This window comes from Sminthopsis crassicaudata, chromosome 2 (genome assembly GCF_048593235.1).
Source record: "Sminthopsis crassicaudata isolate SCR6 chromosome 2, ASM4859323v1, whole genome shotgun sequence".
NCBI lineage: Eukaryota > Metazoa > Chordata > Mammalia > Dasyuromorphia > Dasyuridae > Sminthopsis > Sminthopsis crassicaudata.
Genome location: NC_133618.1, coordinates 170,580,037 through 170,596,574, shown reverse-complemented (window position 1 = coordinate 170,596,574; position 16,538 = coordinate 170,580,037). Strand labels below are relative to the sequence as shown.

General features: G+C 35.8%; 1 protein-coding gene across 2 annotated transcripts in view; it reads left to right on the top strand.

Moving 5' to 3' along the window:
• Positions 1–3,441: 3,441 nt before the first annotated feature.
• Positions 3,442–16,538, top strand: part of SNAP25 (synaptosome associated protein 25) — an 82,784-nt gene continuing 69,687 nt past the window's right edge. For both annotated transcript variants that reach the window (XM_074287858.1, XM_074287859.1), the window contains exon 1: positions 3,442–3,673. The gene's annotated coding sequence lies outside the window, so the exon portion shown is untranslated. The remainder of the gene's footprint in view (positions 3,674–16,538) is intronic.

Here is a 16,538-nt window from a genome sequence, read left to right as displayed (position 1 = left end):
TGCAATATCTTTGCAAAGAAAAACTCATGGACAAGTTCATGGGATCATGAAGAATCAGACATAAAGGAACCACAACAACAACTTAAAAGGAACACAGAACATGGAATATCATATTCAAAAGGGCAAAAAATATAACATTATATCTAAAAATAACTTATACAGAAAAACTAAGTGCAATCCTATATTGAATGAAAAGAAGTCTTTTAAACATTCCTAAAGAAAATCCTAATGTTTAATGAAAATTTTCTAATTCAGATACAAGATTAAAATAAAACATGAAAAAGTAAATATGAGGGAGAAAATGGGGGGTGATTTTATAGGGATTAAGGTTGTTTCTAATAAAGGAGGGTAATATCTGCATATGCCCAAGAACTAATGTAATAGAAGGAGTTACATAAGACAGAGGGCCCTGAAGTAATTTTTGTTGTTTTGATTACCATTAGAAGGTGAAAAGAAAGGGAAGAGAAAAGGAAAAACTACAGAAGAAAAGAAAGAAAATGAGGTTATTACACATATTCTGGTTTACAGGTAAAAGCCTATTCCAATAAGTAAGAAATCAGGGGAATGGATTTCTTAAGCATTTGGCTTTAAATAGATGCAGTATTAAATAAGCAGAATCATGAGAATTTATACTATGGCAATAACATTTAAAACTGAACAATTAGAAAAGAATTAAGAAGCCTGATTTATGTAATGATTATGATTCCAGAAAATTGCTGATCCTGCTCAACCCTGACAGAGATGTGATTGACTAGATATACAAAGTGAGATATATTTTTGTACATGATCAATGTGAGACTATGTTTTGCTTGACTGGTTATTTGTTGCCAAAGAATTGTTTTTATTGGGGAGTAGCTGGGAGGGAGAAAGGGCATCTTCTTGTTAATTGAAAATATTTTTAAAAAGTAGATACTATAAAACAAGCTATCAATTGCACATTAAAACTTAAAAGAAGCAGTTTTGTCTAAAGATTAGACTTCTCATCTAAATGATAATTCAGATTGTGCTACCTTTCCTGAGACAGGTTACAAAATCTCTCCTGTTGGCGTTATGTTGGTCAAAAGCATTAGTAAAATAATTAACAAAAAAATGCTGTCACCACTATGAGGGCTGATGGTAGTACTTGTGACTTAGTCAATCAATTTGACATTCTATTCTGGATTTTTTTTCCCAAAAAATGTCATTGGAATGTATCAGCATCTCAATCTTAACAACAGTTAGTTTTCTTGAGGCAAATCTTGCACAATTTTTGCTTGCAGAATGAGTCTCTATCATTGACGCATTAGTTAATCTGCTTTCTCACCCTGGAAAATCCCCCACCTCCTCTATTCCTTAACAAATCTTTCTGACTGAATGTTTTCCATTCAGATGGTCTCACTTAGAAAATTCTTTTTTCGTCACTGCAGAGCTTCCTTCAAAACCCTATATGCTATTTTTTTTTCTTCTAGTGGCACTTTGGCAAAAGGAAGCCTGTATCTCTGAATAAAGCATCTTGCAGTGTTTGTGTCTGTCATCCCTTAAAGATTCCAAATTGTTTTGCAATAAATGATGACAAACCTGTAGTATTTTGTTGCTAATTAAACACATATAGCTATTATAGCTTTTTTATATAATCATTCAGGGATTTAAAATGTTTTATTTGGACATGAGTATGCAAAATTGGTGTTCTAAAGTCAACAACCTGTCCAGTGTTTTATATCCAACATTAATTAAACATAACAATCATTACTGAATATTGTGATATCAGATTTTTCAGACCTACCATTTGACCCAATGATACTATTAACAAGGTTTAAAGAGTAAAAAATTCAGCTATTTTCATTAGAAACAGCTTAGATTAAATTATTATGGACTAGACCTCTTCTGAATTCATTTTTTGCTGTATTTTCCTTCTTTCCAAGGTCTCTTTCTTGCCCTCTCTTTGGAGACTGTAATCAGGAATAAAATATTGTTTTGATTTTATCATCAGAGAGGAAAATCAGTGGAGAATTCTCCTAGGATCATAAGCTCTGAAGGGATTCTCCTGAGCTAGATGGGGATCTTTTCTTTTTCTCCTCAAGGGAAGCAGTCATGAAGTTTCGATACTGCAAGGTAGAATTCTGGATGTCGTCTCTCCCCTAGGAGTACTCTGCAGTGCTGGATAGAGACGTAGCTCCACCACCCCGCCTTGCGCCTCCCCACCTCCCCCACCTACCACCTACTCACCAGCCTCCTCGGAAAACCCGGGCTAACCTTCCAAAACATCTTCGAAACAGTCATAAGATGTTCCCACCCCAAGCCGATTTACATAACCTACAGCCAGCTGTAGGCTGCTTTGGAACAACTAGATAATCGTTTAGTGTTTGATTTCTCATAAGAAAGTAGGTAGATTAACACTTTTTTAGTCTAAAACAATATTTGAGTAAGGGAAATGCCCTTTTCTAGTCACAAATGATAACCAAAGTATTTTGTTTGAAAAATGAATGAACCACCAGGATTTTGTCACGTTCAATCCTCCTAAGCACCTCCCTACCCCACCTCCTTCCTCCGGAAGTCTAGATTGTTCTATAAGCCATATACATATAGAAATATAGAGTAAGTCAGAAACTGCTTTTTGAAAGCAACTAGCCAAAACATTCTTGCTTTTTCTTTGGAAGTGGGGGGCACAGTACGGGGGGATGGAGCACACAGGGAGGTGTATGGGTATGAAGGAGTAGCAAGAAAGGAGAAAGCACATTTAAATCCCAGACATCGTCGTATTTCTTTCTAACTCCCACACCAAACTTTAATTGCAACCGTGCAACAAGGTCCTATCATCGCAGTCAATAAAAATTATCTTAAATTCTACAAGCAATCTTATCCTGGCCTCCAACTTCCAAAATAAACTCATTTATTTCCTTATTATTGTCGTTCCTCTGACGTATTGTAAAATGATTGTGTTTTCTGAACAGAATAATCTGATTAATGCAATTCCCAAACCAAGGGGCTGCTCTAATAAAGAGAAAGAAGAAATCACACATAAAAATAGCAGCCCACGTAGACTAGCCATATATGGAGCAAGAGAGACTTCAGAGGGATGCCCCTTCAGACCCTCCCCTTTGGCGAAAACAAATCGCTGCTGCATTATCCTTCTTCTTCGAACCCTTCCCCCTCCGTGACTCAACCAAAGCTTCAACTTAGGGGAAAAACACACACACACACACACACACACACACACACACACACACACACACACACAACGAGACAGACAAAAAATTGCCCGTTATTTCCACGCCATCAGGATGGTATAATTGAATTAGGAGAACCATCTTCGTTCAGTTATTCACTTATTTCCAAGAGATTAAAATTACAAAGGATTGCAGCAAGGTGCAGTAGGCAGCTGAGTCAAGCTATCAGCATCTCCCAGCTCCTCCCCCTCCTTTTTTCTCCCTCCCCCAGCTCACTTCCTCCTTCTCCCCTCCCCTTGATGAGAGGTCTATTAAAAGCTGCTGACGTCAAAAAGGACGGCCATCTTTGATGAGGGCAGAGCTCCCATTGCATTCAAGAAGAAACCTCGGGGAGGTCAGGAGCAAACCGTTCCGTCCTTCCCTCCCTGCAGCGGCAGCAGCAGCCTCTTCAGAGATCGCCTATAAACTCGAAACTTGCTTAGGCTCCGACAACACTGTCCCTTGAAGCCCTCTCTGCAGAAGCCAAGGTAAGCTACCTTCTTCCTCAACCTTGTGTCTGTCTGTCTGCCTACACCAACAGAAAGGATACGGATGAAGGTTGCTATGTATATAAAATAGGTTTGTGCAAATACAAGTATTTATGTATATAGGCTGAGGCTTTATATAAATATATCTATCTTCTCTCTGTACATGTATTGACTTCTAAAGTAGCTTCTTGGTGAGAAGGACGATGAAAAAGTGTTTTGTGTGTGTGTGTGTGGGGGGTGAACTGCAGATAAATCCAGGTGAGAAAAAAATATCCAGAAGAGACTTATTCTTTTAAAAATGTTATTAGGACAGGCACTCTTTATTCTTTTTCTGTTCTTTTGCTGTGCAGACTCGCTAATTTTTCCTTATAGAAAGTAATCATAATTATAAGGTTATTATGATCACTATATTTGAAGATGATGCGTTCTTCTTTCTATACATTATTAAGGAGGAGATAAGGTGCGTGGTGGGGACTGGGGAAAGAAGGGAGAGAGGAGGGCGAGGAGAGTTCCCACCCAGATGAAGGAGAAGCGGCTGCTGCAGCAACAGCTCCATGCCCGGGGAGTTTGATTTATGCTGCCTGCTTTGCGTAAACTGCAGGAGAGTCCGGATTTGGGGTCGTTCCGGGTAGATTTTTTTTTCCGGTCCCGGGAAGTCAAGAATGGTCTTTCTATGGATTCTGTGGAGGACCTATGGCACAGGACCATGGAGAGTGACGCTGAGAGACTGCGTCTGATGCAGTCGACCTTTCAGCACCAGGGACAGTAACCCAGACTGCTGGGTTGCTGCTGTATTTATCTACCTGGTGCAGAATGATTGTGTCTTGTTTGAGACATGGACTCACTTAAGCCCTTGCCTTAAATATCAGTCTTAGAAAGAACTACAGGTTTCTTGAATAACCTTTAAAATATTCTTAAAAAGAGGTATAATAGATAAAATCCTTTTGACAATTCTCCCTACCGATCATAATATCTATCCTTTTTTTTTTTTTTTTAAAAGATTAATTTACTTGTGGTAATAATTTTTAATGACCTTCCCCTTATAGAATTAAAAAAATGCATTGACTCTTTATATCAGGTAACAAGGTCTTTTAAACAACTAGAAAGTGTATACATTGCTGTGTGTAGGTTGTTATTTTATTTTTTTTTTTTTTAGCAACGCTGGAAAATACATGTTCATTTGGTGTCATTTGGATCCTATTTTAAGAGATTATAAATCTGAACACATGTGTGTATTTATAGGTAGGGATATGGATGTATGTATATGGAGGTGGGGGAAGGGAGGCAGGAGAAGGAGGAGAAATAGTAGAGGAGAGAGAGAGAAGAAGAGAGAGAGAGAGAAGAAAAGAGAGAGAGAGAGAGAGAGAGAGAGAGAGAGAGAGAGAGAGAGAGAGAGAGAGAGAGAGAGAGATTATAAAGTAGAATCAACTTTAAAATTGAATATTCCCCTTTCCTTTGATACTCTCTTCCTCTCAGAGGTGAGCCACTATCTTCCAGTCTCCCTCCCACTTCTCCCTCAGTCCCTCTGTCCTTCTGTCCCTCTCTCTGTGTCTCTCTTAATGTCTGTCTCCTTTCCCTCTCCCTCCCCCCCCTCTCTCTCCTTTCCTTCCTTCCCCCCTCTGTCTCTATCTGTCTTTCTCTGTCTCATAGGCACACACACATGCATGTGCATACACACACACCCCCACACACACACCACACAACTTTAAAATATATCCCTGAAGTTTTTCAGATTTCAGGAAGAGTGTATATGGAATTCATTCCTTTAACTTTGTATATAGATCACAAAGCAAACATAAGCATTTCTACAAGAATGTGCTAATTCCTATTTTAGGCTGATAGCTTATTAAACAATGAGCTTCTAGTTTTGACAGAAGAGACAATGTGAGATATTTCTCACAAGATCCTAATGAGGTCTTCATTATAACTTTAATGGGAAAACCTTAGTGATTCTACTGAAACTGGACACCATCCTAAAAATCTGCTGCAGTTTGTTATGGCATTGCAGAATTCTGCCGAGATTGTAATGATGACCAAACATCCTCATTGGATGAGATGTCTTAACCATTTGGAGTCATTCAGAAAAGTCATCACAGATTTCTGATGTGAAATGATCAAAAGCACAAATTCAGTAGTTTTTGACAAATAATGGTGAAAACATAGAACATTATACCTAAACATACATCTGATGTGAGAACAGAAATCCCATTAGTATCCCCTAAGTTCTCAAAATAAGATATAAAAATATGTTTATCAGACAACCATAACAGTCTGACAGTTTATATGTCATGCTTGTTAAAATGGGAGGAAACACTTATCCTTTTCCATGGGTCTTTTTCTTTTAGTCGTGTGTGTGTGTGTGTGTGTGTGTGTGTGTATGTGTGTGTATGTATGGTGTATGTGTGCATGCATGCCATATGTGCATTATGGTGTAAAATTACTTGATTATTATTTTATCCAAAAACATGTAACTATTTTAAAAGTAACTTTACAGCCTTTATGCAAAATAAATAACCATGCTTGTGGTAAGGGAAGAACAGGAGGAAGATGAGCAGGAATCTTTAAAAACATGCCTTGACTTCATAGGAATGCTACTCTGCTGCACGTCCAGACAGTCCTCTGCGTAGTTGCGTCAAATGAAAACCACCAGAGCTGCCAGATTTACGTGCTTGGGCATTAGCAATTACTGCTGTTTTTGTTCCCTACTAGTGGAGGCGTGAGGGGGAGGGGGATCTGCAGTGAAGCTAGTGGATGAGAGGGTGCAAAAGGCTAGCGAGAAGGAGAAAAGTGTTTGACTTTAGAGAGAATTGCATAATATCTTCCTAATTCAAAAAAATAACTAGATCATGAATTTAGCATTTACTTGTTCAGAGACTTCAGCAAAAGCATTCCTAAAAATTATAATTTTTGAAGCCTGGATAGTCAGGTCAAATGAAACACATGCAAATATGTTCAAGGACAAGCATAGGAAAGATTATATAGTTCTTATGGTACATGCTTATAGGCTCATTAAGAATGCCTATATTAATGTCTTAAAGTTTGGCTCATAAAGCAATGTGCAAATTTAATTAAGCCCCCAAGTCCAAATTGCTCTAAGAAATGAAAGTTACTATTTTTATTTTGCTTAAACAACAACAAAAAAAAATACATCCTGTTTTATAACAGGAAATTCATGAAATTTTGTAGTGCCATTACAATGGTCTTGAATGTTGATTACCTTCAACCTAAAATTGGAGGGCCCTGTTGGTTCAGTTTATTCACATCAAATATAGGGTTTTATAATCTTAAAAACTGAGTGTCAGTCTTCAAATAAATGTGATGATTAAAAACAGCAAAATGATGAGTGGGAGGAAAGAGTTAAATTTTTTGTTCAGGTTATACAAATTGAAGAAATCTTATTTTTTAAGTTATGGGAAGTTATTTTCAATTTCATAAAGATAAGAAAATGTTTTTCAGCTTGAATCATGGGCAAGCTTGTTTTATTGTCCTTCCATACACTATGATCTGATTTCATTTAATATTTATAGAAAAACAACTATTTACAGAGCACTCTTCTAAGCATTGTAGGAAATATAAAGTGTTACAAAATATGATTCTTACCCTCCAGAAATGTGTCATCTAAAATTAAATGATAAAGAAAAAAGTTAAATGACAAAAGACACTAATATAAAAAATGACAAAGACAGTATATAATTAAATTTCAAATAAATGAGGCTGACAATTCTACAAGTTCAGAAAATAAAAGGCTTTATACATGGGGAAAGAATTAAATTGGGATTTGAACAATGATTGTGATTTGAATAAATAAATAGGGAAAATGTCATGTCAGGGCAGGAATAAATTGAGGATAAATTGAGGAGAGATATGGAGATAGGAAAGCCTGTGGCATATTGGGGGACAGTAAGTAGACTAATTTATCTGGATTTTAGGGCTTATGATAAATTGCCATAACTTACATAGTACTTCATGGTTTACAAAGCACTTTGCATATATTAACTATTTTGGTTACAAAACTATGTAAGGTAAATATTAAAGTTATAAATGTCATCCATTTTATAAATGGAATACAGAAAGACTATGTTACCCATAATTATACAGCCAGTTGGATTTTGAGATTGTGTTTAAACCCTTGTTTGTTTGTTGTTGTTTTTTTCCTGACTCCTATGTCTAGTGCTCTTTCTACTGTGCCACACTGTCTTTCAGTGGAGGGAAACAGAAGATAAGACTGGAAAGGTCAAGTATAAGGAATTGAGAATTGGAAGAATTATTATATATAGGTTATGATGAAATTATGGGAAGTATTGAATGGTAAATTAAATAGTGTGAATGTTATCCTATAGAGCAATAGGGAGCCAAAGAAGATTTTTGAGCAGGAGACATCTAGAAAAGTGACTGTCTAGAAACCATTGATTTAAGAATAGATTAAAGTTGCCCCCTTATATAGCAGTAGAGAAAGCAAACAAATTGATTTTAAATTTAAATTGATTGCAAGTTGAAGCCATAAATAATGAAAAAAGGGATATATCTCCAAGGAGAGGAAGCAGACTAATCATTTTTCTACTTAAGACAGTATTCAAGGGTCACATCAGAAACACACACACACACAACACACACACACACACGGGGGGGGGGTGGGTGGTGCGGATATTGATTGTAAGTTTCAATTTTCCATTAACAAGGAGTGAGTGAATTATTCAAGTGCCTAATACTTTTCAAAAAGGGCATAACTCTGATGGGAAATCATCGGTTTTCCCCTGAATTCTTGCATAATTAGTACTCCCTAGAATATCTCCCCATTATCTTTGTGCATTTCTTGAGTACATGGTCAGATAGCTAAGTATTTTGGATAGCTGAATTAAAGGGGAAAAAAAACATTTCACTGCTCATTTCAGGGCAACACGCACAAAAAAACCCATTATAGCCCACGTGGCAGAGGATAAAGATTCTATAGTATTTGAGATGGGGGGAAAGAAAGACTGACCAATATACCATTCTTCTTTCCCCATTTCCATTTCTTTATCTTGCCCCTTTCTTTGGCAGCCTTCCCAAATATACAGCTGTTTTACTTGGGATATAGTCATGTGACTAAGACTTATAACAACCTCACTAAAAACAAACTACACACCAGCAGCACTGCAGATATAAAATAGATGTCAGGATGGCATATAGGAAAAGATGACAGTCACCACCAAGATAAATGTCAATGCTGCTTGGAGAAGGAGAAGGTAGAGGAATAGAGTCTTTAGGGAGATTTCTTGTCCATTCTAAAAAGAAACATCTGTCAGGAGAGATCAACACAAAGGATCATGCGGTGAATTCCAAACTAGGGAATTGATGAGGAGCAATTTCTGACTATTCATACAGAGATGAACAAGATTATCAGTGTACTCTTGATTGTGGTACATGAAATCTAGTGGAGATCCTGAGTAATAGAAAAGAAGAAGGGGAAGATTTGTCATCACCTTCTCCAAGAAATCATGCCTTAATGACTAAAGGAAGTAAACTAAAAGAGATACAAGAAAAATGATCTTATTCTAGGAGTGAAAGATTATGATTTGCAGAACATTTCTAGAGAGATAATATTATTGCATAATAATCTTCCCTCTAAAAGGTTCTTCAAATAGCTACAACTGACCCCCCAAAAAAACCCAATAATATGATGGCAGTGTGATATCATAGAAATATAATTTGGAGCTAAACGACTTGAGTTCACATCAAGCAAATCAATTTTCCTCTATGGCCCTCTGATTTCCACAGTCCTTAATTGATGTAAATATATGACCTTTATATTTCTTATATTTCTAGATTATCATTTATATATGACACTTTTTACCTAATAAAGATATTATACAAGATACTAAATGATTAACTACATGATAATAAGTATTATAGATAATGTTTTATGAGTTCAAAGGAATAACATCACAGTACTCCTCTATTAGAAAAGTTCAGATGAAAATCATATTATTCCCTATTTTTAGAACACATAACTAGTACAAAGAGTACATTTGTGATTTGTGCAGTGTTATTCAACAAGTTAGGGAGATCGAAAGCAATGTAGTAGAATGGAAAGAAGACAAGATTGAGATTCAGGAGACATCAGTTATAATCCTGTTTCTGCCACAAATAATCTGTCTGACTTTGGCTCGTTGCACTTTAATTCTCTAGGCTTCAGTTTTCTCATTTGTAACATAAGAAAATTGGACTGAATATCAAAGCTATTTTCCATTTTATGAAATAGAATGTCTTCCACTATGATTGTCTCCAAGTCCAGTGGTACCAAGACTTCAAGTCACTTTTTCAGTTACACTTTAGTAATTGATGTGGCAATAATTCTCGAATAGAAGCCTAAGGTTAGAAAATAAGAGTGGTTTTTAAATGCATGTTAAGTGAATGAATGAATCTATATCTTTTCACTTAAATATTAATATTTCCAAGTGGCCTGATTGGTATAATATTGTAACCTTTCTCAAAAACTTATGAAATCAGGATCAGAGATGAACTAATATTTCAAAGCAGCCTTAGGGAACTTGGCCAAGGAGAAAAGGACAGAGCTCTCTAGTTTTTCAGATTTCTGTGTCTACAACCAGTTACATTTAAAATATCCTGACAGTCTTTTTAGAAACAGATACAGAAGAAGGAGGAGCAGCCATTATACAAAGTTACAGAGTATATTATTTATTAAGTCCATAGTCCAAAGAAAGAATGTGTTTTGTCCTGTTATAAAAATAAACCATAGATTTCAACAGCAGCTGAGGTAAAGCCTAGTGTTTAATGGGGAAATATCTCATTATATTTTTTTGTGATGACTTTGTCATTGTGATTGCAGGAGCAAAACTATTCTCTACAATGGAGGCCCTGAAATTTCCTTTGTGAATTAATATTTGCATTTAAATTCCTGAAAACATTTCCTATGGGACTCTGGATATGAAATGTGTCATCTACTGTGGGGTATAATAAGAGATAGCTACCTTTGAGTGATACTTTATCCTTTGATCAGGAAACTATCTTTGGTTTCTCCTGTTAGCCCATAGAAAAAACTAACTCCAGGCCAAATGAAAGAGAGGATCAAGTAATCTGTCAAATATTTCACATTAAGCAATTTGTTAATATTCTGCCTCTTTTATTATAGAACCCAATCACATGATACTAACCAAATAACTACTTATGGTGTCATAGACAGCGATTCATAAGCCTTTTCTGCTGACTCACCTACTGACTGCAGGCCTCTGTGTTTCAACTCTTTGATGCAGGTGTGCCATTATTTTTCATTTAAGCTGACAGTTTCCACAAAATGACTATTTCCCATCCTCCCCATTATCCCCTCTCCCAACACCACCTATTGGTGTTGCAATTATATTCACAGATTTAAGAGATCAAATCCCACGGGAAATTGTGGCTTGCCTCCCTTACTGCTCACAGCAAACAGCAAACAGAAAAAAGAAAGTCATTTGCCATTCTTGGGTCGGCATATTCATCTCTGCCATCCTGCGGCAATCTTGTTTTGCAGATCAGTGAAGCTTCTGTGACAGTCTCAGGGCTGCCTTCCAAAGGAACACTGCACATCAGACAGCATTTGTTCCATTAATAATCTCTAGCCAAATTGCACCCCTCTCTTCTTCATGTTGATCTATTACCCTTGTGTGAAGTAGTATCTTCAAAGTTTAATGACTGATAAATTGCACATCCAAAAATTCCTCTACTGGCAGGAAAATGAATCGTGAATTTAAGATTGGTCCGTTTATATGAGCCATCATATGACTTCTCCTTAGATAAACAGAGGGCAAAGGAGGAAAAAAAGTAAAAATTATTACAATCCTGTAATGAAAAAACAGACCGACAATTTTAGTGTCTAGTAGTCTGTCTAAATGGCTGCAGAACTCCATCATATTCCATCATAATTCTGAGAGCCAGAAATGACATTTTAAAATATTATGCAAAGCAAAATAATTGTTTAATTCTAATAAGATTAATAAGATGACGTTTAACAAGGATGTTAATGTAAAAGTAAAGTCTTACATTTAAGTTTAAAAAAGTATTGGCCTCATAAGTACCAGATAGGAGAGGAGTAGAAGAGATATAAAACTAGAGCATGAAGATAGGGCAAGCCCCTGGTAGTATGACCCCCTTGGGAATTACAATCTTAGTGCTGGGGACTTTCTTAACTCTAGCAATTCTGCCTGGGAGACCTTTTTTTCTGAATATCTTTTGACATCAGATATGATCTCAAAGCTGGCCTTGGCTTTTGGGAATAGAAGCTTCTAATATAATATATATTAACAAAATAAATGTATGGCAAGGTAGCTAGAAAAATGCTTAATGGACTTTTTTTTAAATCCAAGATAACATTTTCTTTTATTAGCCCTTACAAAAATATATATACTGACTGCCTACTAAGGGAGAAGTAAAATATTACTTTATCAAATTCTAATTTTGAGAAAAACTTCTTAAAAGAGAAGATATTGTCTAAAATCTCTGGAAGTGGCTTGCCTATTTAGTTAAGATATTTAGATTGGAGTACTAGATGTTATTGAGTCATCAACACCAGCAGCATCCATCAATAAAGCCTTCAGGGAACTATTTATACATATAATATTACCCTTATACATGTTTATTCAATTTCCATAGAAATCAAATGAAAACTGGGGAGTGGTTCAGTTAAATGAATTCCAGAATGCAACTCATCTAGTAGACCCTCTGCTGGAAGACTTTTTTCATTAAGTCACAAGAATTAGGAATCTATTAAGTTGGTATGACCTTCAGCAAGTCCTCTCCCCTCATGAAGACTCACTTTGCTAATTTTGAAGATGAAGAGGTTGAACTGGATATAATCTAAGATTTATTTTATCTCTAAATTCCACAATTCTCTAACAATTCTCTAAGTAGAATTGGAGAACCCAGAATCAGAAAGGAGCACGTGAACTCTCTAGTCTAATTTGTACAAAGACAAGAAACCTTCCTACAAACTTCCCAATAAATGTTTGTCTAAGAATTGTCTGAAGTAAAGGGGAGTACTACTTTCCAAGGCAATCCATTCTACTTCCAGATAGCTCTAAGATAGCTTAAGACTTTTTTTCCTCATTTGAAGCCAGTGTGCTTCTCTGAAGTTTCAACTTTCCAAGCAAAACAAGTTTGATCCATATTCTGAATTTTGATATTATTGGCCATCCTTTCCTCTTGAATGCTCTTCTCTCTAATTTTTTTTACAACACTATCTCTCTTTGCTCTTTTCTGTCTCTTTAGAGGTAACTAGGTGGCATGGGGTGGAAGGCAACTAACTGGACCATTGGATAGAGTTCTGGACCTGGAATCAGGAAGACCTGAATACAATTAAGTCTCAGACACTTATTAACTTACTTTTTTAGTTCTTCATTTGTAAAATGAGATTGGGGAAGAAATGACAAATCACTTTTTCTTTGCTAAGAAAACTCCAAATAGGGTCACAAAGAGTCAGACACAATTGAAACAGTGATTGAACAACAAGGTGGTACAGTGGATTGGGTTCTGGGCCTGGAATCAAAGTTCACATCTCGTCTATCTGTGTGTCCCTATGAAAGTCATTTAAGTCTGTTTGCTTTAGCTTTCTCAACTGTAAGATGGGGATAAAAATAATACTTACTTAGAAGGGTTGTTGTAAGAATCAGATGAGATAATAATTGTAAAAAGTGTACAAAGTGCTTGGCTCATTTCTTGGCACATAGTAGGTGCTATATAAATGCTTATTCCTTTCTTTCTCTTTTGCTTGATCATCATCATATCATATGCCCTGGCTGGAGATGTCTTGAAGCCTTGAAGCACTTAGACCTTTTTTCTGCTCTTTCTAAATTCTCACTTGGTGGTTTCATCAGTTATCATGAGCATAATTATCTTCTCTGTGAATATGACTCCGAGATCTGGATATCCAGCATTAATCTTCTTCCTGATCTCTAACCCCACAAAACCAACTGCCTGGTGTATGGTTCAAACTACATGCCTCATAAACAGTTCAAACTCAATATGTCTAAAATAGAACTAATTTTCTTTCCCCCCCAAACTTGCTTACAAGTACAGCCTATTTCTGTCAAGGGCATTATCCTCTTAGTCATTAAGATTCAACCCCAGAGTTACCTTCATTTCCTTATTCTTATTTAGCTCACATATCCAACCAGTAATCAAACCCTATTGTTTCTATCTCCACAATTAGCTTGCATTAGTCTCTTCACCACTCAAATACACAATAATCTAGTCTAGTTTATCTGGTTCAAGTGACCTAAATATGTCTCGAGTGAAGGTTCTTTCTTATTATCCCCTACTTATCTTGCATTTCAATTCCCTTTCAGTCATTTTGGTTATGTGCTTTCCAATAAAAAGAACATTTATCTTGACAGGAATGAAAGAAGCAAGAATTGAGTAGTTCTGCCATATCTCTTTCCTATGTTGTCATCGACTCCAGAGTAGCTGTCCTGTTTTTTCTTGAATGACCCATTTTCCTGGAGTATGGCCTCTCAGAATCCATTATCAATCCTAGACAACATTTGACAGTTATGTAAGATGACTGAGGGAAATAACAAAATACATATTGTGTTGTCTTAGCTGTCTAAATCTTCCCATTCTCTAACTCATCCACTAAGCCTCCAGTATTTTTTTTTATCCTCAAATAGGATTAATGACCAAATAAATCTTTGTGTCTATCCTCTCCTATAAGAGACTAAGCATTTATCTTATACAAAGTCTACATATTCACTATTTCTATTTCAAGAGGAAAAAGATAATTCATTCATGATGAGAAATTCTATTTTTCTTGAAACAATTTTTGAAAGCTTTCAAATCAGGGACACGGAAGGCAGCTTCCACAGTTCAATGACCCTCCATGGTCACCTATTCTTTATTCATTTTGGAAGAATTCATTGATTCTAGAATGAGAAGAAATTTCCATTCCATAAACTAATTAAGAGTTTGATGGAAAAAATACAAGAAGCTATAGGAGCCAAGAATTCCTAGAAGATGTTGCAACTTCTTGGTCAATGTTTCCTTAAGATATGTTGCCAGAAAAAGAAAGACTTCAGACAGAGCAATCTTTGGAAGAGATGAAGTGCTTAAGTCTAGATAAACACTAATGGGGGAAAATGTTTTGCAGCAATGCCTGGATAATAATTATTTATTAATTTTTTCCATATATTTTGGCCTGCCTAGGCCAATTAAGATGATAAATGAAACTTCTTGGCCTTTGCCAATTAGGCTAATAAGTAGTGAGATCATAAGTTATTTGTCTGGGTCAATGTTGTGTCCAGAAAAGTTCTGAAACCATTTTTGAGAAATCATGATGTGGTTACGCCTCATTCGTGGGGTATCATAGAAAGGCTTTGGCTCAGTGTAGAATGCAAGCTATTTGAAGACAGGGACTATTTTGTTTTTTATTCCCAGTATTTAGTACAGATTCTTATATATATAGTGGATGCTTATTATATGTTTATTACACTGAATTTTTAAACATAGAAACCTTTGTCTTCATTCTAGTCTTAGAAATGAAAATCAACATAATTTTTATTAGTAGTTTTGTCTTCTTAAAGATCATAACATTTTTCTATTTCATTGCATTTGCCAATTTTCATTACAATTATATGCTTTGAAAAATTGCTCAAGCTTTATAAACAGCATCCTTTTCAAATCCAATATGGTGGCAAATCTGATAGGGTTAAAGGTAAGTGGCTTTAGTAGAACCAATACCTTTCCCTTTTTGTGGCCTTCATACCATCACCAAGTTTTTGTTTTTTCCTGTGGGGGTCAAAGGTGGGCTAAGTAAGCAAGGAATTTAAGTTTAAAAAGCTGAAATATCATCCTCGAGAAACTAGCCAAAAAGGTAGGTTAGGCAGGATGTGGAGGTTTTGTTTTAGGGAGTAGGAGGCAAAGGGGGATTGTGTTTGCTGCTAAAAAGTCACTACTAGGGACCTACTTGTAAAAATGAGCTGAAAAATAGGAATTGCTCTTTAAAATAGGCTCAGAATCAAATGAGGTCTGAAAAAATTAATCTTTGAGAAAAATTTGGGTGTTCCAGGATCCACCTGAATGTTTTATCTTTTGGCATTGGAATTTTGTTAGAAGACAGATTATCTCTGGAAATCCTCTTTGCAACTGAGCTCAACAGGCTACATAGATATAAAGGCAAGTCATGTGCATATATGAATTTTGGTTCATAGATGTGAAGAAACATACTTTCAAGAATTAAGTAAGCAAGAGTTGGACTGAACTTTTATATAACTGAATGTCAGTGAATAGAAGTTGTAATGAAAATAAGTGTGGTGGGGTATGCTAGAAAACACATTAGATTTGGAGACAAAAATCCTGGACTTAAATGATGGCCCTGCCAATCAAAGAAGTCACTTTTAAGACCTTATAATAAGGTTGTTTGTTAGATAATTGCTATATGCCCTTCTAGCTCTATCTATTAATGGAAGTAGCTCATTCTACATCATGGTTATAGTCAAACAGCAATTTGTCTGCTCTGTGTCAAACCATTTATTTTTTATATTGTTCAGCCACCTAAGTTAAATTAAAAAATGCTAGAGATGTTGAATAGAACATTTTTAAAAAAATTCTTGGAGGCCTTTAGGAAAAAAAAATGTTCAAGAATGTTAATAATGTGAACAAAAGTATTTTTGTATGACAACCCATTTATTTCAATATACAGCTGGTTTTTTGATCACTCTCTCTATACTTAATTCCAAGAAAGTTTTCAGGTCATTCAGTGTATACAACCAGAATTCTTTATTATTTACTTACAGAGTAAGTAACTATATTTGAAACTTCATAAGGGATGCAATGATATTCTCAACCTATCTTCTGCAGCACATTTGCCAGATAAAGGAGCCTCTAGTGGTTGAATAAA